This window comes from Myodes glareolus, chromosome X, assembly GCF_982192425.1.
Source record: "Myodes glareolus chromosome X, mMyoGla1.1, whole genome shotgun sequence".
NCBI lineage: Eukaryota > Metazoa > Chordata > Mammalia > Rodentia > Cricetidae > Myodes > Myodes glareolus.
In genome coordinates, this window is record NC_142053.1 from 87,769,521 (window position 1) to 87,793,116 (window position 23,596).

Consider the following 23,596-nt stretch of genomic DNA (forward strand, 5'->3'; position numbering starts at 1 on the left):
CACTCTAGGCTTTGAACTTGCCAGTTGCCTTAGCCTTCCAAGAAGCTGGGACTGTAGGTCTGTAATGCTAGGTTAAACTATCCCATAGATTTTTGTTGCTGTCAGTTTGTTTTTTTGGTTACTTGATCTTTCACTTTCCAACTCACGCCATTTCCCTTCTCCCACCGTGGATAACCCTATCTAAAACAAAGCAACCTCTTCTAAACAGTATTCTACAGAATATCCATTTCCCTGTTCCATCTTCATTTCAGTTCTACTTAGCGACTCTTCTTAGGGCAACAGGAAGTGTGGTAAGAAGCCCTACTTCTTTCTCAAAGGACAACGAACGTAGATATGAAGTAGTTTCCTTTTTTTAAAACATGTGTGTAACATCACTAAAATTTTTGGGTTAGTTGCAATATTCATCGGTTATTTTCTTTAACTCCTGAAATCTTTTTGCAATGTGGAGAGGGTTAAGTGTAACAGATTCTTTTTTAAGGAAAGGAAAGGGAAAGGAGGATAAAGGAGGGAATGGGGAGGGAAGGGAAAGGGAAGGGGAAGTGAGGGAGTAAAGGGAAAGAAGGGAGAAGGGAAGGAAAGGAAGAAAAGGGAAAGGGAGGGGAGGGGACAAGAAGGAAGAGAAGAGGAGGGGAGAGCTATATATTTATGTACCATTGAATAAAATTCCCTTGTCTAGAATTAGTTTGAGGTCAGGTTTGTACTGCTTCCTTTCACCCATGTATGTCATAGCAAATCAACTTCTTTACTATTCCTGAGAGTGACTATGTTGTCTATAGTTTCAACAAGAGCTGCTCGCACTTTGAGATGATTACAAAAGTCAAAATAGTACACAAAAACGAGCAAGTAAGAGACCCCCACATTTTGCCCCCACTACTGCTGCCAAGTCCGTGATCAAAACCTCAGCAGTTTCTTCCTTGCTGAATGCTAGCTCACACATAACTGATGAGAAGGATCACTTCTTCTTCTCCATTTCGCTTACAAGCCTCCACAGCAGCGGCCCCACTCAGTAGAAACCTCAGCTTCCTTCATGAAACAGATCTTAGCCCAGCCCCCTCAAGCCTTTTAAAAACACTCATTTATCTTATTCTGCTAAAAAGAAAGAAAAATAATCCCTGGACTTGAGGAGAGAATTTTTATTGAAAATTCTCTAGTAAAATTAGTCACAAATGCAGGAAAACCCCAACACAGGAACCACCAGGGATGTCTCGTGGTCTTTCATTTGAAAAAGCGTAAGGACTACTGATCTGAGCATTCACATATCACAAGATGGGAAACGCAGCTCAGAGAGAATTGATGACTTGTCAAAAGTAACACACATCAAGACAATGGCTACAAAGACTGGAAGTGAGACCCGTGGATTTTTAGCAGTCTGTGTGCATTGCAGCAGACATCTTCTGACGATGGCTTTTGCCCCTAAACTAAGATGTTTTCCCATGCAGGATAAGCCAGTAAGTCCTTCCTGTCAAGAGAGGCAGCCCTTTGACTCTTCTAAGCAAAAAACGGGGTGACAAGATCGGTCTTGTCATTGAGGTAGCTGGCTGATGCATGGGAAGTTAGAGTGAAATTAGGTATCTCCAGAACAGAGGGAAAGTAAGGAATTTCTCTAGAGAAACTTCCCAAAATATATATCATGAAATATTAGACTCTGGAGATAGATATTGGAAATCCCTTTCTATAGTTCTATATTAAAGTTCATTCGGTACAGTATTAAATTAAAGTGCAGCAAATATTAAAGGCTCGGAAAATTCTGTTTAAAAGCTCCACATAAACAAACAATTCCAAAATTCACTTGCCCTCTGAGTCTATTTTTATTCCCCCCCCCTTCTCCAGTCCTAAGTCTTATTTCTCAGGAAAAAAAATCCCTTTGGTTTCTACTTGTGTACACTATAGCATTGGAACACACACAGTTTGATTTTTTTTTCACAAAACCCTGCGTGATATTACACCAAAGGCAATGGACTAGTAGAAAATCAATTAATTGATAAACATTTATTAAACAAATTAAAATGCTGGACAATAGTAGGGAAGACAGCAATCAAGTAAATATAATATGCTCTAGACTCTTAACAATGTAACAGGGAATTCAAGAATATACCCTGGAAAAATTCACTGACAATTTAGGGGGATGTATTGGGTGGCGAGAAATATAAGAGTACATACCTGGATCTAGTCAAGGAGTAAAGAAAAAGTATAGGTCGATGTTCCAAACTGCCCAGAGTGTTTGGAATTTGGTGGGGTCTGAACGTACATGGAAGAGAAGCAGAAAGAGTACTTTGAGAAGGACAAAAGAAAAGAGAAAAAGAGAAAATGCAGGTAAGGTCAACGTGTGCTCCAAGGACACGAAAGTGGCTTTCTATGTCCTACTTTCTTATTGAAGTCAAGATGCTTGTAGAAAACTCTGGTGTTCTGGCTGCAGGAAGAGGAATGTGAAAGAAGACATTAATAATAAATCAAATTGCACATCCTTCTTGGTATCCCTTAATATATTTTTAATCCCATTGGGCATTCCACGGCATTCTCACAAGGTGTGTAGATAGATCCCAGATGTGTAGGCCCCGGAGCTGCACCTTCCTTACTCTGATGTCTCCTGCTGAAATGTTACAGTTCCCTCAGAACCATAGAGTACCTTAAGAGAGGGTGTCGGTTCATAAACATTTGTATATAGGCAGCAGGCTATTTGCTCTGCCCTGGGCCTGGAGATGCTAGGCAGGAGCCACACTTGGGGTATTTGACAAACTGACACTCTACCACACAGAGTGTCCAACTCAGCTTGTCAAATACACGGAGCGTGACACTGCAGAAGGCCAGGTCAGGAGCATCCACTGGGCAGCAAGCACATCCTAGAAGACATGCACCTAGAAAGAGAAGGGATATGCTGACGAAGTTAGAACCCCCCCCCCCCCGAGCCTCAGGCAAACACAGAGAGCTGACCTGTTCAGCTGAAACACTGAAAGAGGGGAGGGAGCAAAATAGGCCTAAGGCGCCATACCAAACCAAGGATCCTGAGTACTCTGTGACCCAAGCCACACTTAACTCTTCTGTTCAGCTGAAAAAGGGCAGCAGTTTGGTAGTCATCCTGCCTCCCTGATTTGAAAAGCCTCAAAGACGACATCCTTGTTCCTTCCCTTTATCCACTTCCTTCACGCTGTGTTCTCAGCATGACTTTGAGTTTTAAAAATGGTCTTGAATTCTAGCTCTGCCATTAGCTAGCTATGCAGCTTAGATAAGTGATTTTATGTCCCTCACACCTAGTTTTTTACAGCCACAAGAATGTGCAGGAAGTCATTGTGACAGTATTGATAAAGCATATAAAGACATTCATTTAATACGTGTTTAGCAAATGCTCAAAATTTGTAGTTATACCCAGTTATGATAGTACATGTCTGAATATCAGCTTTCTTAGAGGTAGGAGAACTTCAGGTTTGAGGCCATCCTAAGCTATGTAATATGAGCCTATCTCATACAAAAAAGAATAAAAACAATGCCTAGGGATAAAACTCTGTGGAAGAGCATTTGGCTAGCATGTATAAAACTCTGTATTTGATTCCTTGTACAGAAAAAAGGTGACTAAAATGTGTTTTTAAAATTGAAATAAATAAATGAAATGAATAACAGGACGAAAAAAATGATTGACAATTTGTTTAGCAAAATTGAAGCAGTAATTTCTTGGGGCTTTAGCCAGATGTCACATAGATAGTTACAAGCGAATACTTAAAATTCCCTTTTAAGTCGCCTGGCTTTACTAAGTCAAGATTAAAAATGAGAAAAGGAAGTTTGGGGGAAGTCATATAAGAAGTCCTTTAGAGTTTGGGGGTTATATCATATGTCATCCCATTGTGTCCCTCAGCTTTCCTCGGCATTGCATTTTCCTGTCTTATCTCCCCCTGCAGAAAGGGAGAACAGCAACAAAGAACAAAACAGGACAGCGGATTTTGCAGGGCATCGTTAAGCTGTTTGAACTCACAGTCACTGGGGCAGTAAGGAAACTGCCAGAAGAGCCACACCTGGAACTGGAGGTTGTCTTTTGCATTACACAAATCCTATTGTTCAAAATGCCAGCTTGCCATTATCAAATTTTGTCCTGCCCAGAACTAAATATAGGTTTGAAAAAAGGTAAATAGCCTATATTAAGCACCGGCACAAAAAGTGGCAAACATCCCAAGATTACTAGGAAAGAAAAACTTCCCTGAATGGTATTTTAACAAAAATATGCTGCCTTTTCTAAATTCTTAGATATAAGAGGTTAACACATCGCTCCAATTTGATGACTTAAAAGCTAAAAAATCAAAATTGTCTTTTCTACTCCCCAACTTTTCTCTCAGTCTCCAAATCCACCCCACATCTCCCAAAAGTGTGACTTTCTAACATGGCAGCTGTCATGGCCACCACATGTGGTACAGTGGAAAGAATCAGACAAAATTAGATACTAATCCTAGCCAATCACAGCTGGGACAAAGCCTTTCTTAGGCCTCAATTTGTCTTCTCTAGAGACGTGGACAGAAGTCTTACATGTCAAGGTGATTGAAAGTTGTCTGGTGAGATTTCTATAGCTTCTTATGAAGGTGCTTAAAGAGACCTTGCTTCAGGTTTCGGAGCTAGTAAAATCCAAGGAAACTGATTAGAAGAGCTTGTAGTTACAGGAGCAAGGAAAAGGGTAATGGACAGTTAGTTGCTACTGCTCCCTGTCATCCTCTCCACTGCCTATCAGCTGCTGTAAGAAGAGTTGGACACTCCAGAGACATCCATAGCCTCCTGAATGCCCTATCTGACCCCAAACACCTCAGGAAGCCTGGAAGAGAGGTATGAGAGGGGCTAAAGAGTCAGTACGAGGAATAAAAAATATTATAAATACTTTTTCCCAGCATCGATGGAAGGAGTCCGTCATTAAGCTGGATGTAGGCCAGTTTCATTTTCACTTCTGATGCTTGCTGCACCTGTTCAAAGGAGTACATAGAAGAAAAGCAAGTTCAGTTGGAAAATTCAAAACAGTTCAGTCAGACCTGTAGAATGAGGAGATAGATGACTTCATGCGGTGGTAATTGAAGGGTTCCTAAACTCTTCTATTTGTCGTGATCTGATTCGAAATAGCATCATTTATCCCCATGAGAGCACAACATCCTTTATTGGCTAGCTCCAGAAAGCTGTTCCCAAAGAGACCGATAGATCGGGTGTCACCAGGGAAATTGGATGGCAGAATCTTGGTAAAAGAGGCATGAGGTTTTACCCAAAGATCTCTAAGTATCCAGAGTAAGCCATATAACAAGAAATAGATTAGTGAAGAAGAAGTACTCAGGGCCATGCTGAAATATCCAGATTTCTTCCAATAGAAAAGGAGCCACCTGCCTCAGTTGCAAGGCACCTCTACTTTCTGATGTCTCAGTCCTACAGCTGGGCACAAAAGCCCTGGCCTGTGATTAGACTGAGCTGTGCTGTAGGTTCTCTGCGTGGCCTTAGGCAATTACCTTCTTCTTTCTCCCTAGACCTCTGGTCCTCACTTACATATTTGTTCTCTTTCTACACTCAAACTTCCTTTTGTGTGACTTTTCAGTTCTAACATTGGAGTAGTGGGGTATAAGACTAGAAGAGGAAGAAACCATCTCTTAGTCATACCTTTCATAACAACACCAGTTTTCCAGCATGTGTTCAGCACTGCCTAGAGGTTTACATTCGAGCATCGGTCCCATCCCCCTTCTCAGCGGAGGGCTGATAACCTTCAAAATAAGAGACACAGGGACTAAGACATTAAACGGCACTCCAGAGATCTTTGTCTTCCTCTTCTTTGAAAAAGAGACTCCAAGCCTGAGCGCTAGAATGCAGAAACGACTTGCTCAAAGAAAAGTGATAGATAAAGGACAAACTGAAAAATACTATTCAGAACTCCTAACTCCTGGCTCTGAAGAATAATTAACTTCTACATGACTATCTTCTAAGCCCTATCATTTCTTGGGAATTATCATGTCCCCTCTCTCAGCTACCACAAACTCCAGGCTAGAAAGGCAATAGAAAACGTCTCCTGTCTTATCTTTGACCTCCCTCCCTAATTATGATCTGAGAAGCAGTTAGGCATATCTAAACCATTGTACGTTGTTGTGAGCACTGTCACAGCATGGAAATCTAAGAGAATAAATGGATACTATACCTGTCATCAAAGTAGTGCCTTTGTCTTGGATGGGATATAGGTGCCAAAGTGAACTCTAGCGATCAGGGAAAGCTGAGCTTTATGTTGGGAGCAGGCAGGTCACATGTTCGGAAGGACTCTGTATCATGAAGAGGAAACAGAAATGAGGAAGATAAAGTTGAGGCTAACCAACGGAAATCTGGGTACAGCATGACAAAACACAACTATTGTGAAAGGAGCTGCTAGTGCAGCAATAGCCCCTACTGCTCTGTCTCCACCCATTCTCAAGCGGCCTCCAAAGACACTCACTTGACTTCCCATGCTTCGGAGTGGGAAAGAAGGAAATTATAAACTGCCTTCGGGCTCTGCCCATGAGGCAAGGAGGTTTTTCTAGAGCAACTGAGGGAATCCTCAAATACCAGAGCTATGATAATATCTAGCGAAAATCCATTGTCAAAATTTTAAATTGGAAGCAAATTTGTATCAAAACTGAAATAAGGTACCACACCGTTTCCACCGACACAATGTTAATCTCTTCCTGTGAGAACGCCTTCCCTTCCTGGAATACTGCTTTTCCTTCTTTCGTGGCAGACAGAAGCAGCTCTACGGCTTATAAGGAGTTGCACAAAATAAATGTGACAGTTTCACCTCCACCCCCTTCTAAAGACGAGCAAGTTCTCTTTTGGGTATGACTCCCCTTCCCATAATTTTAGAGCCCAAACTATAGAAAAGTTTTAAAGACCAGCAAATAGAAAATGTAGAAACTCTTGGCTCTTTGCCTCCAGAAGTGGCAGCACCTATTTGCTCCATCTTCACAGCAGCACACCTTTGTGGGAGTCGGGGTGGTTGCTTTAGGAGGCCTGGAGCCCCGGGCCTCTGTGGGTACAACATAAAGGACAGTTCTCCTGAGAAGCCAGCACCTACTGGGCCTTCTCACAGATCATATCAGTCAGTATTTCTCCACTGTGGAAGCAAGTGAGCTCCAAATCGGGAGTGAACCTCACCACTACCTGGAATGTCTTCCCAGCATGCAGCTTGATCTGAACTTCAGCCATGGCTTGAGGTATTCAGGTGTGCGGTGCTAGTACATTGTTCCCTCCCTGTGAGACTCAGAGAGTCTGCATTCTCACCAGGGATACAGCAGGTGAGGCAAGCCATAGTCTGACCAAGCTACCGCAGGGAATGTACTGGTAACTCTCTGCCACACACTGTAGATAAAACAGCTCCTCTAAGAAAAACAACACTCAGAAATAAGGGTGAAGGCTGAATTTGCATTCAGTTACTGCTCCCGATGCTAGGATGTTTTAAACTGTATTTTATTAATCACAAGGAAGAAAAAAAGTAGAGAAAATAAAATAAAAGATAATGCTATATTTTTAAAATCAACGTGACCTCCAGGATGAGAAGAATGACTGAAGAATTTGGGAAGGCAATGAATTATATGCTCAAGCCTCATGTATGCAGTCCCTGGGACGTCTGCATTCACAACTAGGAAGATGATTGAGTCTCATTTAGGACCTTCCACCTTAAATTCTAATGACACAGAGGATGAAGGATGGGGACAGATCTTGTGATGTTTTCAAGATCTACTTAAAATAAGTTTCAGATTGTACCCTTCAGTCTAACTAGTGGAAATACAGCCCTAGGCAATAGTCAAGCTTTTGTAAATAATCTATTCCTGCCATAAAAGGTTTTTTTTTAAGTTTGGACTCAAGCAAAAAAGACCATAGCCTGAGAATTAAAAGTGTGAGGAGCATAGTCTCAATTCTGTTCCTTCTCTAAACAGCATAGTTGGGAGTCGTTGTTGCTTTCAGCCTCTCTGACTCACAAACACTCCATAGTTCCCTGATCCTCTTTATTTACTGTGTGTTTTCCTGGGATTACAGGGTCTAAGGCTGTGACTATAGCTTAGAATAGGGAACCATTCACATTAACGCTATTTTGCAAATACCTTCCTTCCACCAGAATAATAATAATAAATAATGATAGTTTAGACCCTGAGAACAGTGTATCTAGACTTCACTTCTAGAAAGATTTAGCGACTGTTTCATTTGAGTTTCTAACGAAAGCTTAGAGTAGGAGCAAGGCAGTAGCCCCTTCTCTAAGAAGGGACTATGTTCTCTCAACTAACTCTGGAAAAATTACATTCAACAACTCATTCCTTTTGTATGCGCTCAGTTAAGGTATTCTAGTGGCTATTTTTGTTTTCTTTTTTGTTTGTGATATTAGGGATTCAGCTCATGGCTTCTCATGTGCTAGACAGGGGTTCAAACTATATGAGCTACATTCCCAACCATCCCCCGTGGGCTTTTAAACAAGGTACTTCTGGAGATAATGACTTCATTAAAGGAATAACTAATGGTGTCCATCTTCAGCACCATAAATGGAAACTATTAGGGGTCAGAAAGGTTTGTTTTTTTAAAAAAAAATGTCATCTGTGACGAGAATATGAAGTAAAACAAAGGGTACTGAACGCTTGAGAGTTCCTCTTTATCCCACAAGCACAGAACACGTTGGTAAGGGCCCAGCTTTCAACAACAGCACAAAGGGACTGTTTATTTTTATTTTTTGAGACAAAGTTTTCCTTTAAACCCCAGGCTTTCAGGATCTTTTTCAAACTAACCTCAAACTCAGAATAAAGCCATCTCCCTGCCTCGGCCATACAAGTCCTAGGATTCTGTGTTATGTGTCACCACATCCAGCAAACGGGGCCCCTTATATATAGTATGCCTGTAGTTCATGCAGTTTTTCAGTGCAATGGAAAGTCAAACAGATTTCCCATTTGAGGTACTATCGTTCATGGCTGTGTTTGGAAAGAAAGGAAGATGAGGAAAAAGGTAAAAGAGAAAAAAATGAGAATTTGCAGACTGTGATGAAGACCCCTTCTGTAATATGTTCAGGTACTCACTCAGTGTTAGATGAGAAAGAACCCTGAGACAGAGTCCTTCAACTCTGCTCTGACTATAGGACCCTACATAACTATATGACCCTACATAATCCTGTACTAGCTGAACCTCAATCTTCACATCCGATTCCCAGAGTCTCAGACTACAGCAAAGAGGAAAACAGAAATGTAGGAAAGAAACTGTGTGACTCTATAGGATGTGACAAATATTTAATCAAGGTGTAAAGTGACATCAGATGTATAGATTAAAATACACAGTCCTCCCAGGATGAGAGACAAAGGGTTAGACAAGTTAAAAAGATGCTCAGAAGAGTAAGGTTTTAGATCGTCTTAAAAGATAGAGAGATAAAAATGATGCTGGCTGTCACTAGCAAGTCTTTTTTGATAACCTTGAGCAAAATCAGTAGTTGTCCAACTGCTCTTATGCATCCATTTTTAGTAGAAACCCAAAGTAAGGACTATTTCTAGGCCTTCTCTGTCTTCTCAAGGCAACAGGTCAAATGTCTGCCCCAGGACTATCAGGTGAGTAAATAAATGACCAAGTGCATAAGAAAATGAGGAAGACCTCCTGGCCTTAACCCTCCACGATCCTTAGCTTGTTTCCCTCTATGTGGGAACCAGGAGAACACCTTTTTATTTTGAGTTCATTTTCTTAGTCATCCACCTCCACCTCTTTCGGGAAACCTCTGAAAGAAAGAGTACAAAGCCAATTGCAAAGTTATGGCCACTTCCTGTGCAAGAGATGGCTGATGTCCACACAGCCCACCCCAACCTTGATAGTTGCTCTGCACAGTATTGCACTGGGCTTCCTGTGAGAGGAAACTTACAGGCTGATGCAATGTGTAAGGTCCACTGAGATCAGACTTTAAAAACTCCTTTTACACCTGAATCTCGGGACAGGCTTTTCACTAAGGGCCATACACAGCCAGTAATATCAACGAAAGAAATTTCAGCATTTAACTCAACAACAGCAGCTGAAATATATTCAATAAAGTTGTGTCAAACATTTACTGCATGCAAAGTTCTGCATTTGGTACCAAGGGAAAACATAAATATAGACCAATAAAAAAATAGGCAATAATTTGCTAGAAATAAAGTGTGGCCACAACGTGTTAATAACCACACTTTTTTGGGGGACAGGGTTTCTCTGTGCAGCCCTGGCTGTCTTGAAACTGGCTCTGTAGACCAGGTTGGCCTTGAACTCAGACATCTGCCTGCTTCTGACTCCTGAGTGTCAGAATTAGAGCTATGCAATGTAAAAGCATGTGCTACCATTGCATGCTCGGTGCTTGTCTAGCACACCTGAGACTCTCGGTTCCAGCCAAAGTACCAAAAGTGGAAAAAGTACAGTGATAGGAAAGGACATGGCTACCTTGTGTGAATAAAGGAGCTACCGATACCTATAGATGTATTAGAATAACGAGGTAAATCATTGGATCTGCCAAAAGATTTGTTTTGAACTGTAATCACAATAGTAAGCATTTTTTGTGAGCTCGCTGTGAGGCACTGTTTCAGTTGTTTTATATATTTTTTAAAGTCCAATGCAATCCTTAATATTGCCTAGTGAGAGATCTATAGTAATCACCCTTTTAAAGTATATTATTTGTTTGAGAATTTCATGTAGTATATTTTGATCATATCCATTTCCTTCCTGAATTCCTCTCAGATCCACCTCCACCTCCATATTCATATTTAATAGATGACATAGGTAATGCCACAACTAACAAATGGAAGAGGTAGGATTTCAATTTGTGAAAAATCCATGAATGAATGGAATCCTGCAGCAACATATATATTATTAGCAATATATAACATATTAACTCTAGCTAAGAAATACTAACTTTGGGTTAGTTACCCTTTTATCTTACAAGAGTGGTCATATACTGAAAATCTCACTAATTTTTCATTTATGATTGTTGGTCTTGGAGCTTTGCTAGAGCTTACCTTTGCCTAGCTTCTTAACAGGACAAAATAAATGAAGCAAATAAAATGGGATTTCAGGGTCAGTAGTTATAGTTCGTGTTGGAGGAGTTACCTAGCATGTGCAAAGCCAAGTTCAATGCTCAACACTGTTAACAAAAGGGGTCCAGAGAATTGTTTAAAAATAGAAAAACAAATTAACTATACTTTTCTCTTCCTATACTTTGCTCTTGGTCAGTGAACTTTCCAAACAGTCTTATCAGCTTCTTACAGAGGTCCACCAAGGGTCTTTATCAGGGAAGGAAGGAGAAACCAACATGCAATGACCTATCGCAAATATTTGGAGGGGACAAATGCATTTCTTTTTTAATATAGCATTTTTAATTAATTCTTTGAGAATTTCACGCATACCTACAATTGACTTTGACATTTACTACCCATTCCTCCTCCCCCAGCTCCCCCCAGGTAACCACACCCACTCACAACTTCCTCCCTCTCTTTATTTCTCCCCCAAAGATTCCATTTTCTGCTGCCCTTAGATTGATAGGTCAAGGTCATCCATCAACCAGAGCATAGTAGACCTAACTGGGGCCAAGATATTTTTTAAAAAGAAAAAAAAAATGACTCTCCTCCTGGCATCCATCAATGGTCAATAACTGCTTACCTGGGAACTCTTGCACTTCTATTCCCTTTGAAGGTTACATTACTTTAAAATGGATACCACTACTACTCAGCCGTAAAAACAAGGAAATTCCATTGTTTACAATACACGGTGTAAAAAACTATGCCAAGTGAAATGTGTCAGGCACGAAAACCCACTACTTTGTGTTCTCACTTACCAGTGTAATCTAGAGCAGCCAAATTCAGAAACACAGAGCAAAATCATACAGAATCTGGGGTGTGGGTGGAGAAGAAAATATTTAAAATATGCAAAATCTCAATGGAATAAATTTAAATGTGCTTAAATGTAGTATATTGTATATTTCAAAATTACAAAGATCAAATGTCAAATCACACAGTCAGAATGTAAGTATTTGGGGGGTAATAAGCACTACAATTAGTCTGAAACAGTTCTATGGAGTCTTATAAATCATAACACTATTTTATCCTCAAAATACATAAAATTATGAATTTACAATAAAAGCTGTGTTCACTTACTTATTCAGATGGAGGATAGTGCCCCTTGTGTCACTGAGCTGATACAGACTATTTTCTCTCTCTTGGGTTCCCTCTTTGTGAAAGAAGGGAAAAAGTGGTGCCTTTATGGGAACAGAAGGAACATATAGAACATACCCTTGAGTTTTGGTCAGAACTAACCATTTGCTAGAACTGTTTGGCACTGGTTTAGGAGGCAACCCATTCCAAATAAGTAGATGTTTTATGGGTGTGTCAGTTACTTTTTGCAATTTGACATAAGCAAGGGTCATCTGGAAAGAGAAAACCTCAACTGACTAAAACACCCCTGTCTTAGAGATTTCTGTTGCTCTAATAAAACACCAGGACCACAAGCAATTTGCAGAGAGGACTTATTTCAGCTTACACATTTTGAGGTCACATTTCATGGTTCAAAGTCAGGGCAGGAACTCAAACGGAGCAGGAACATGGAGGTAAAAGCTGATGCAGAGGCCATGGAGAACTGCTACTTACAGGCTTACTTCTTCTCGCTTGCTTTGACTACTTTCTTCTGCACTCAGGATAACCTGACCAGGGATACCACTGCCCATAGTTATCTGGGCCCTCCCACATCAACCAACAGTCAAGAAAATGTACCACAGGTTTGCCCACAGAACAATCTGAAAGAGGTATTCTCTCTATTGAGGTTCCCTCTTCCAAAATAAATTCAACTTGTGATACATTAACATAAAAACTAACTACCACAGTTGACCCCTTGTCACTGTGACACACAAACACATTACTGTGACATCCTTGTTACATTACCTTTACATTCTTGTTCATCCCCCAAATCTCATATTTAATATGAATATCACAGTATAAAACATTCTAATATTTTAAAGTTCCATAGTCTTTACAAATTCAAACACTTTAAAAGTTCAATCTCCGGCCTAAGGGGCTTTTTTAAAAATTCGATTAATGTTTTTCCTTCTTTGTTTTGGTATGCTTTGTTTTTTAAAATAGTCTCACATGGCCCAAACTAGCCTCAAACTTGTTATAAAGTTGAGGATGACTTTGAGTTCCTAACCCTCGTGCATCTACCTCTGAAGTGCTGGGATGATGGCTTTGCTTCTCACACCTAGCTTATCAGTGTATTTTGTTGAAGAACATTCATTTCAGTATATCCATGCCAATCTATCTCATGTTTTAAATGAGTGTCTTGTATTCCTTGTCTATATATGCCATAATTAATTAAACTAGCTCCCTACCAAAAGAACAAAGTTTAGTCTCTTTAAATCATTCAAAGTGATTTTTTTAATTTCATTATTTTTCTAAAATATCTAGAGTCTCTAAACCATCGAAAATATCTCTAAAACTCAAAAGTCTCTCAACTGTAGATTCTTGTAAAATCAAAGTAAGTTCAAATTTTTATTACTGCAAGAAGAACCAGGACACAGTCTCAATCTGAATAAAACAAGACCAAACTCCACCAGTGGAAAGAACTCAGTGATCAAGGTCTGTGATTCCCTTATGATCTTCGGGACTCCTCCAAAGGAGGCTCAGATCAGCTCTACTCCACAGCTAATGCAGTCTTTGAAGGTCATCTTAGGTATTTTTATTTCCCAAATGCTTGAGTCTCCACTTTATCTGGGTTATACCTTTAACAGTAGCCTCTCATCAACTTCTTTTTTATTTAAATTTTTATTCATTTTACATACGAAACATTGTTCCCCTTCTCCCACTCCCCTCACCTTCCACCAGCTCACCCCCAATCCACTCCTCAGAAAGGGTAAGGCCTCCCATGGGGAGTCTACAAAGTCTGGCACATTAAGTTAAGGCAGGATCAAACATCAAGGACCCTGTCAGTTCATGCACTGGGGATACGTCCTGGTCGCACTGCCAGGGATTCCTCAAACAGAACCAGCTACACATCTGTCTCCCACATGCAGAGGGCCTAGTCCAGTCCTTTGGAGGGGCCACAGGTGTCGGTCTAAAGTTCATGAGTTCCCACAAGCTTGGTTCAGTTGTCTCTACAGATTTCCCTTTCACGATCTTGACCTCCCTTGTTCATATGGTTCCCTCCTTCCTCTCTTTGATTGGGTTTCTGGATCTTGGCCTGGTCCTTGACTGTAGATCTCTGTATCTGGTTCTATCAGTTACTGGATGAAGGCTCTATGATGACAGCTGAGGCATTACCGACGTGATTACAGCGGATGACCAATTCAGGCACCCTCTCCATTATTGTGAGGAGTCTTAGCTGGCTGGGGTCTTCCTTGTGGAGTCCTGGGAATTTCCCTAGCACCAGGTTTCTCCCTAACCCCTTAATGGGCTCCTCTACCAAGATATCTCTTTCATTGCTCTCCCACACTGTCCCTCGCCCCAACTCAACCATCTCATTCTGAACTCGAATCTTGTCACATGATGCCGAGCCTCAACTTCTCTCCAGGACCATTTCCGCCCTGGGCATTTTACTGCAACTGAGGCTACATTGTCACCGTCGGTTTCTCCCAGGTTCACTTCACAGACTCCAACCCTGAAACCCAGTATCAAGCTCCAGCTGTTCCCCATAATCCCTTCATGCTTAAAAAAAAAAAAAATACGCAACCTGGGACAATCTTACACTACCAAGTTCAGCTGCCAACATGATATAACTAGCCACGTCTGGAACACAGTTTCTCTGTGCTGCCTCTGAGGAAACGCTTCCCAGGCTTCACCTCAATTATGCTGGTCTCTTCTTGATTCTTCAGCCCCAGCTGACAAGTATCAAGTGTCTCAGTAAAGCAGAGGTTTCGCTTTATTAGTTCATGATTCAGTAGCCCCAACACAGTCTTTTTTAATTTTTTATTAATTTTTCATGTTCTCTTTTATTGTTTTTATTGAGCTATAAATTTTTTCACTCCCCCTTTTCCCCCCTCTTCCCTCCCACACGCATACTTTCCTCCATGCTTCCAATTTACTCAGGAGATATTGTCCTTTTTCTCCTTTCTAAGAGGGTCCATGTATGTCTCTCTTAGGGTCCTCTTTGTTGTTTAGGCTCTCTGGAGTTGTGAACTGTAGGCTTGATATTCTTTCTTTTATGTCTAATATCTATTTATGAGTGAGTATATACTTAATTTGTTTCTCTGGGTCTGGGTTACCTTACTCAGTATGATTTTTTCTAGTTCTGTCCATTTGTTTGCAACTGCAAGATGTCATTTTTACTGCTGAATAGTATTCCATTGTGTAAATGTACCACATTTTTCTTATCCATTCTTTGGTTGAAGGGCATCTATGTTGTTTCCAGGTTCTGGCTATTATGAATAATGCTATGAACATAGTTGAGTGCATGTCCTTGTGGTATTATTGAGCATCCTTTTGATGTATACCCAAAAGTGGTATTGCTGGGTCTTGAGGAAGGTTTTTTCCTAATTTTCTGAGAAATTGCCATACTGATATCCAAAGGGGCTGTACCACTTTGCACTCCCACCAGCAATGCAGAAGTGTTCCCTTTACCCCACAACCTCTCCAGCATAAGTTGTCATCAGTGTTTGTGATCTTGGCCATTCTTACTGGTGTAAGATGGAGTCTTAGACTTGTTTTGATTTGCATTTCTCTGATAATTAAGTGGTTTTTGGTCATTTGAGATTTGTTGAGAGTTCTCTGTTTAGATCTTTACCCCATTTTTTTCTTTGGATTATATAGTATTTTAGTGTCCAGTTTCTTGAGTTCTTTATATATTGTGGAGATCAGTTTTCTGTCAGATGTGGGGCCCAATACAATCTTTAAAGGACTCAAAACTTGTTTCTGGAACTTCACAAGCCAAGCCTCCGTCATCTGCACTGTTCACAGAATGCTTATCTTCCAAGCTCACTCAGAACAGCCCGCTAAGCTCTGATGACTCCACGGCTTTTCTAGCCCAAGGTCTGAAAAACTTCCGTAATCCTTTCCAAATTACACGTCAGGTTTGTCATAGCAATACCCCTGTGATAATAAGCCTGTGAGGCATTTTCTTAATTATTGGTGTGGGAAGAGATAGCTCTCTGTGGACAGTAGCATCCCTGGGTGTTCCTGAATCATGTAAGAAAGCAGCCGGAGAAAGCCATGGGGAGCAAGCCAGTAAGCATCTTTCTGCCATGCTCTCTACTTTAGTTCCTACCTCCAGCTTCTTGCCTTGAGTTTCTAGCCTGACTTCTCTCAATAATGAACTGTGATGTGGAAGTGAAAGGTAAAATACACTCTTTCCTCACCAAGTTGCTTTTGGTCATATTGTTTATCACAACAAATTAAAGCAAACTAACATAATGGGATTTCAAAGAAATTGAATAAAATCTTTTTTGTAACCAATAAAGCTGAACTGAGCATCTAATATAGGGAAAGCAGTAGTATTTAGTAGCATATTGTTGTTAATAAGATAAAAATCACTGGGGCTACAGAGATGGCTCAGTCATAGGAGCTCTTGCTCCTCTTGTTGCTCTCCCAAAGGACCCAAGATTGATTCCCAGCACCCATGCCAGGTGGCTCACAACCTCCTGTAATTCAAGTTCCAGAGGACCCTATGCCTCTAGCCTCAGAAAACTCCACTCCATGCACACACCCACACATGAATCTGCATATATACGTAAAATTAAAAAGAAAATAAATCTTAAAAATAGATTTTAAAAAGCCATTGCCTTTGATATCATATTTTTGTAAGGGACACAGATAACACAGAGAAGTATAAAACTAAAAACAAAGGCAAAAGGGAAATGACAAGGTGACGGGTCTGTTGTGTGCATTACATACAATGGGAACATCTCTTTAACAAAGAACTCCGAAAATCAATTAAGGAAAAGAAATGAACACCTCAAATGGAACCTGAGTTTAACAAGCATCATTCTTGCTCTCACAGAGCATGAAATTTACCGGAAGAGCTCCCTTTCTCTGAGGCTCGGGGTAGCGGTTGAACTAAAGAATTTGCAGGGTTCCTCCTCCAAAACAGTAAGTAATTAGTTATTTTCATGCCATCTTGACCTTTTCATTAAGAACAACTGAATATAGAGTATCAAAAGGCCTGAGTTCTAGACTCACCTATGTCATGGCTTGTGGCATGAAATTTGGAATGTCCCTTCTTTATTCTGGTACCAGTTTTCTCATTTATACATGGACCTGACTGAAATGTTTTTAAGTGCCTTCCTCCCTAATTCATGAATTTGTCGATTGATCTGAGTGACCTGGATACCAAAGACAAAACGCACAATCGAATTCTGCCTTCTAGGATTCATATTTAAATGAAGAAAAGAAGCAGATACAAAATAATATCACAATAATAATGTATTATATAGAATAATTATAAGAAGTTATAAGAGAAATAGTAATGAATTTAATATGGTGTGTGAGTATAGAAAAGTCTTTCTCCAAAGAATACTTAAAACTAAGTCTTGAAAGTTGAGCCAGACTAGGTAAATTTCTCTGAACCTTGCATGTGTGTAATATGACATACGTATAAAAAACTAATATTGATGCATTCATTTGTCTTTTCTCCTATATGCTATTTAATTTTGTTATTATGATATTATAATATTATATTATAAACATTACTTATTTTAAATACTTACCTAACATTTGTGAAAAAGTTTTCAAGGCTATAAAATAATTGCACGATTGCAAGGGATATTTTTATCTTCTGTCTTAAACCATATCTGGATTTGTTTAAGGTCCTCTATTGATGGCCCTCATCGAAGGGATCTTTGCGGCTAAGCCTAAGCCTGAGTCTGTGTCCACACTGGAATTGTAGGAGAAGCTACAGGTGCACTTAGTAGTCATATATCCCTAATGAGGAAAGTTAAGTTCCAAAGCTTGGCAAAGCCTCTAACCTCACAGTAGGCCCACTTTGTGATTCACTGATGCTATTGGGCATCTCGAAAGTTTTCTGGTGCATTCTCAAAGCTTAGCAGTAGTTGCAGAATGGAAAAGATAAGAGGCTTTGTATGACTTTGCAGCGAGCATGACTCTATCTTGGTGATGGTTATCTTTTAGACAATATGAATCCCCAGACTCCATAAGTCCAGAAATTTTTCATTATCTATTAATAATTTTTAAATAGAAAAAGAGGTAACAGAGGCCAGGGACAGACAGAGGTTTCAGGGCCCTGAGTAGCTAGAATTAAAGAAACAAAATGGAAAAAGAGAGCCAGCAACTAAAGATGGCTGCATGTCAGGCACCTTGCTCTGCGGTTTCCATACATCCTCTTTTGCAATCTTCAGAGCCCCTCTAGGAGGTGAGTATTGTTATGACCTTCTTACAGATCATGAAACTAAATTTTAGACTACCTAAATGAAAACACATTTCAAGTCTTTCAATACTTAGCAGAGCTGGATTTCAAATCATCTTTCATACCATATGCCACTTGGAAAGGCCACTATTCCTTTCCACTAACCCCACTTGAGACCTTAACCTTTTTTATTTTCAAAAGCAGAATTGATTCTAAGTTTGGGGGTGGAGATCATAAATAATGAGATTCTCTCACTTCTCTTTCCATGAGCTATGCTCTGCTGACAGGAAGCTGATCCTCACATCTTATCTGAACCATGCCTGTTGTGGTTTAAGTCAATTTCCTCTCCCCTAATCCTACTTCTCCAAATGTTCTTCCCTGAATGGCAAGCTGCAGCCTTAAGACTCTGGCGTCTCTTGTGAACCTCTCAGTTCATCCTAATTGAATCAAAGGGGTATCTGAACTGGAATTCACCACTCTCATTTCATCTTATTCCAATACTCCACAGGCTGTGTTCTCACCAATTTTATTAAGGCAAAGACCCCTTCTGAGACATCCTATTTTCTCCTTCATCTGTTGATATTTCAGAGTGCAAGTGCGCTCTAGCTACAGATGGTATTTAAAAATTCCTTTTCTACTATGTTCATATCTTTCTTCAGCTAGCTTATTATTATCATTTTATAAAAAGCAAGTTCCATAGACTGTCTCACTATTTCACCTTCTAATATGCCATAATTTAGTTATTATGTGTTTTCTATCTGCATTTCTGAATTGCTTTTCAATCTAGTATCATCAAATTATCACACACTTCTAATTATGAAAGGAAATAGTCTCTTTATGAGTCTGAATCCCTCTTGATATCTCAATTAACTACTATTTCTTTCTTTTGAAAATTACGTATTATGTTTGCACTTACATACAGTGTAGAGTATTTCAATTTGATACCTGTGTACATATACAAAGTGTAATAACGCAATCACCAACATGTTTACAGGACATCACCCTGCTTCAGACTCAATTTGGTCAACAAAAGCCAAGTGAGCATCATTTGAATATGATGCAAGCATCAATTCTTGCCAAAAAAAAAAAAAAACAACGCAGTAATTCGTTTCAGGCAGAATAGCTTTAAATTTGTGAAGCTACACTTACCATATTCTCTTATCTCCCTTACCATTTTGGCCCTTTACTTCATATTACATACTGACACTTTATATGATTCTGTACTTTTGCCTTTTTGTTTCTCGTGGTTTTGAACACTTAGTGACTAATTTCCTTCTTTTTTCTGAATATTTTTCAAAGCATCAACAGACAGGTTCCCATATCATGAGTCCTTATCTCTTCTATCTCTAGATCAGTATGATCAGGTTGTGTATCACCCATACCCCCAAATATCTAAGTCTTCAAATGCCTACCATCACATTTGAAACAAACATACTCATCATTGTGTGTGCCTTATCTCCATGGAAGGAATGCTTGCTGGAAATATGTTATCTTTGATCATAATCAAATATTTTAATTCTCCAGTCATAACTCCTGCTGTCTTATCATGTGATTTTTTATGTCCCCCCACTCTTTCCTCATTAGTAGCCTGCAGCTTCACCAGGGACAAAGATCTTGTTTGACTCAGAAAAATTATTTGGAAAATATTAAAAAGCAGTGATGACATTAGTTCTAGAATGCTTTATAGAGGGGCAAGATGATGTGGTTCTAATAGCAAACATTAAAATGAAAGGAAAAACTGATTATGATGTTCATTTTCTTCCAATAAAGTCTTTATTCTTAATGTTTCACATTTATTGTCAGAGTGGCCTTTTAAAAAACACAGATCTATTGGTCTAATTATACTACTTTAAAAGGATCAGTGGCTCTCCACTGTCATACTGAATTTGTCAGTCAAGTGGTCAAGATTTTTCAAAATATTACCACAAACTATATGTTCATCTGTCTCTACTTATTCTATATTCCAACTACTACATGCCATGTAAATTAGTATGCATCTAACTTTCACATACACATCTCTGAATCTAGAGAGCTTTCTGATCTACTCACATCTGTCTTGTTGTTGAAAAATGTTTATTTTTCAAACTCAATTCAATTATCTTCTCTATTACTTATCATCTAGGAAATTTCTGACTCTTTTCTCCTTTACTCTGCATGTACCTCAATTAAAGACTAACTATACAACGTGTATGCTAGCTGTTTACAAAGCTAGAAGATGTGTTCTATCAGGAATCCTCCTCGATTTACTTATTTTTGAAGTTCCAGAGAATAAGCCCCAATGTGAAGCTGATACTTTGTCAATATTGGTTAAATCTGACTAAAGTACTTGTTGAAAGAGTTGTTTTTCATAGCTTCATTCCATCTTGGGTCACAAACTATTTTCTACCTTGTTAAGACCATGGCTCCAATTCTACTGTAGTAGAAGGTCTTTAAAGGGCAAGCTCTCTTCCTGTAGACTTCATACTACAACACAGGAAGTTCTCGATGAAAGACCCAGAATTAAGATTTGACTAGAAAAGAACTTTCACCTACTAGTGCAGCAACTGTGTGACAACTGTCTGTTTTCTTCCTATGGACACGATGAGACTCATTTCAATGAAAAAACAAACACAAATGTAACTTTAACCAGTTACACTATTACCCTTAGTGATGAAAAGAACAAAATAAAAGCCAAGAGGAAATAGAAAAAGATGGGTGGGCAGAAGAGAAGAAATCTTTGTTATCTAAAGTCAAAAAGTAAAGCCGCAAATATACCTTAGTCTCTTAGAAATATGCTAGAAAGGTTTAGTGCGATTGATTTATAACCTGCATGCCTCTAGTCTCAACACTAGAAAAGTTGGAACAGGAAAAAAATAATTTTGATACTATTCTACACTACATAGTGTGACTCTACCCAACCCCCCCCCCAAATAAAATAAATAGGTAATCAAACAAACTTGGAATTTTCAGAGAGTTCATACTATTCTGAATTAGAACCTAAGAGAGATTCCATAATCTAGTCACAGAATTATCTAAGATAAGTATAGGACAACTCTGGGCTTTATACTGACCCACTGTGGAACGTCTTTAGCCTTCATTTTCCAAATACGAAAGTAAAAGGCTTGGCTTCTTGACATCAGAGAGAGTTGGAGATATAAATGCCCTCCAAAGATGGGACTTCACAAATAGAGACCTTTAACCACAGACCACAAGACTTAGTTTTACACAACCTTCAAGTTCTTTTGTGAAGACAGCTGGAGTTGATCTGACCATACTCCCTGAGGTGACTCACTCAAGTCAAATTCATAGAAGAAAAAGAAAAAAAACTAGGGAGATTTCTTTCAAAAATCCCCTTTAACAGCTGGTAGGGATCATGTTGGCTAAGTAGCAATTTCTATTTGGTTTGGGAAAAGATATTCTGAAAACTAAATGAATCAAAAGTTGCTTGATGACAGCGTGGTGGTTATGTAAGCTTAACAAATTCTCATCTCCAAACCTTGTCAACGAAAGAGGGAGAAAGGGGTCAGTATAACTTGTCTTTTGTTTTTTACAATGAACACTTTCAATTCATGGATTTTTTTTGTATTCTTCATACAAAACCTTACATGTTCTTCTTAATATTTTTTCTGCAGCTGAGTTAATCCTAGTAACAACATTTCCATGAATTATTTAACTTTCAATAAGACCACTGGAGATTCCACCTTAAATTAGATATCAACCAGTCCTGTTCCTTTCTACTTTGAGTAGTGAGACTTCCTATCTCTTTCTGGACTTCTTCAGATAACTACGCTGTTATATGATGGTTTTACTGGCTAGATTCTCAGAGGGAAGCTTTTCTCTGAGTTGGGATGACAAGTAGAATGATGATCTCAGTTGCTCACTGTCCCATGCGCAAAGAGCTCTGTTGGTTTCTCCGGCTTTGAGATCCTGAAAAATTCAAAGATGTTGCAGGTTTTTAGTTGAGTAAATCAATTTGACAATTTTGGCTACCCATTGCTGGATTTTTTTTATCAAGTTGAAATGCTATTCTATGAAGAATTCTTTAGACCTTAGAGAAATGCCATAATGAGGTAGAATTGGTGAGCCTACTGGACAAAAAGAAAGGTTATCTTCTCCCTTCATCTGATTTCAAGTTCTCTCCTTTATTTTTTCTGTTCATTCTTGTCCTATCTTGTCCTTCTTTTGTTTGTCCATTTTCTTTCCACTTTTCCTTTACCTTCTTTTCTCCCCTCTTTCAGTGGTGTTCAGTGAGTGTTAGGCTGAGTTTGAGCCTCAGCCTAGAGTTTTAACTATGTATCTCTCACAAATTTCGAAGTTAGTAGGCTTAGTATAGTCAGAAGTAGCAAGATGACTATTGGAAACAAATTAAAATACATTTGAAACATCAATTTTCCTCCTAGAAAAACACATAGATTTTGGAGTTCATATTTAATCCTACTCCAAGGTCTCCGTCCCCAACAAAATACGGTCTATCTAATCACAACTCTATTCTGCAGTCTCTACTGTTCCTAGAAACATCTGGTACCAAGAACAGCTTTTCTATAGCTAATGTGTTCATACTGTCAAAGGTCTCAACAGATAATGTCCATCCTCTGTGTTCACAAAGTCCCCTCACCCATAACTTTATAATTTCTTCCTGGAAAGTTTCTAGGGTTCACTTAAATTTTGGTTGGGATTAGTAGGTTTCCTCCTATTCTAGTTGTATTTCCCTAGACTTGAAAAGCCTGCTTCTTGATTGGACAACAGGTGGCAGAAGCATTCATCTTCCAAAGTACCTCAGCGTCTGTTCTGTACAGTTTACAGAATAATCTACCATGGCCATGGTTTTTTTGTTTGTTTGTTTTGTTTTGTTTTGTTTTGTTTTCCAGTTTGGGATGATTGGATTCATTAAGTACATAGTAAGCAAAAGAAGAAGAAAAAGAAGAAGAAGAAGAAGAAGAAGAAGAAGAAGAAGAAGAAGAAGAAGAAGAAGAAGAAGAAGAAGAAGAAGAAGAAGAAGAAGAAGAAGAAGAAGGGAAGGAAGGAAGGAAGGAAGGAAGGAAGGAAGGAAGGAAGAAAGAAAGAAAGAAAGAAAGAAAGAAAGAAAGAAAGAAAGAAAGAAAGAGAAAATAACAAGCAGATAACATGATTGACCAACAGTCAGGAACTCCTGGTTTTAATGGAAAATGACTAGATCAAGATTAATACATAAAGACAAAAGCAGTAAATTCCAGTCCCGTTCAGTTCCACTAAAAGAGCTCTTGGCAAGTTAGGATTAAAAGTAAAGCTTTTGTGGACGCCATGCTCCTTCCACGCTGCTGATGTGTGGAAGCTATGTACATTGCTAACTTTC

At 39.2% G+C, this 23,596-nt stretch overlaps 1 long non-coding RNA gene across 2 annotated transcripts; it reads right to left on the reverse strand.

Annotated features, from left to right (window-relative positions):
- Positions 1-1,118: 1,118 nt before the first annotated feature.
- On the reverse strand, positions 1,119-6,247 carry LOC125389419 (uncharacterized). 2 transcript variants are annotated; one of them, XR_015000225.2, is made up of 5 exons: positions 6,140-6,247; positions 5,611-5,711; positions 4,853-4,934; positions 2,161-2,855; positions 1,119-1,459 (listed from the first exon to the last, which is right to left on the reverse strand). It is a non-coding gene; the product is annotated as an uncharacterized LOC125389419 (long non-coding RNA). The 2 variants fall into 2 exon arrangements; XR_007228453.3 differs by lacking the exon at positions 1,119-1,459 and having other exon boundaries at positions 1,975-2,855.
- Positions 6,248-23,596: the final 17,349 nt, after the last annotated feature.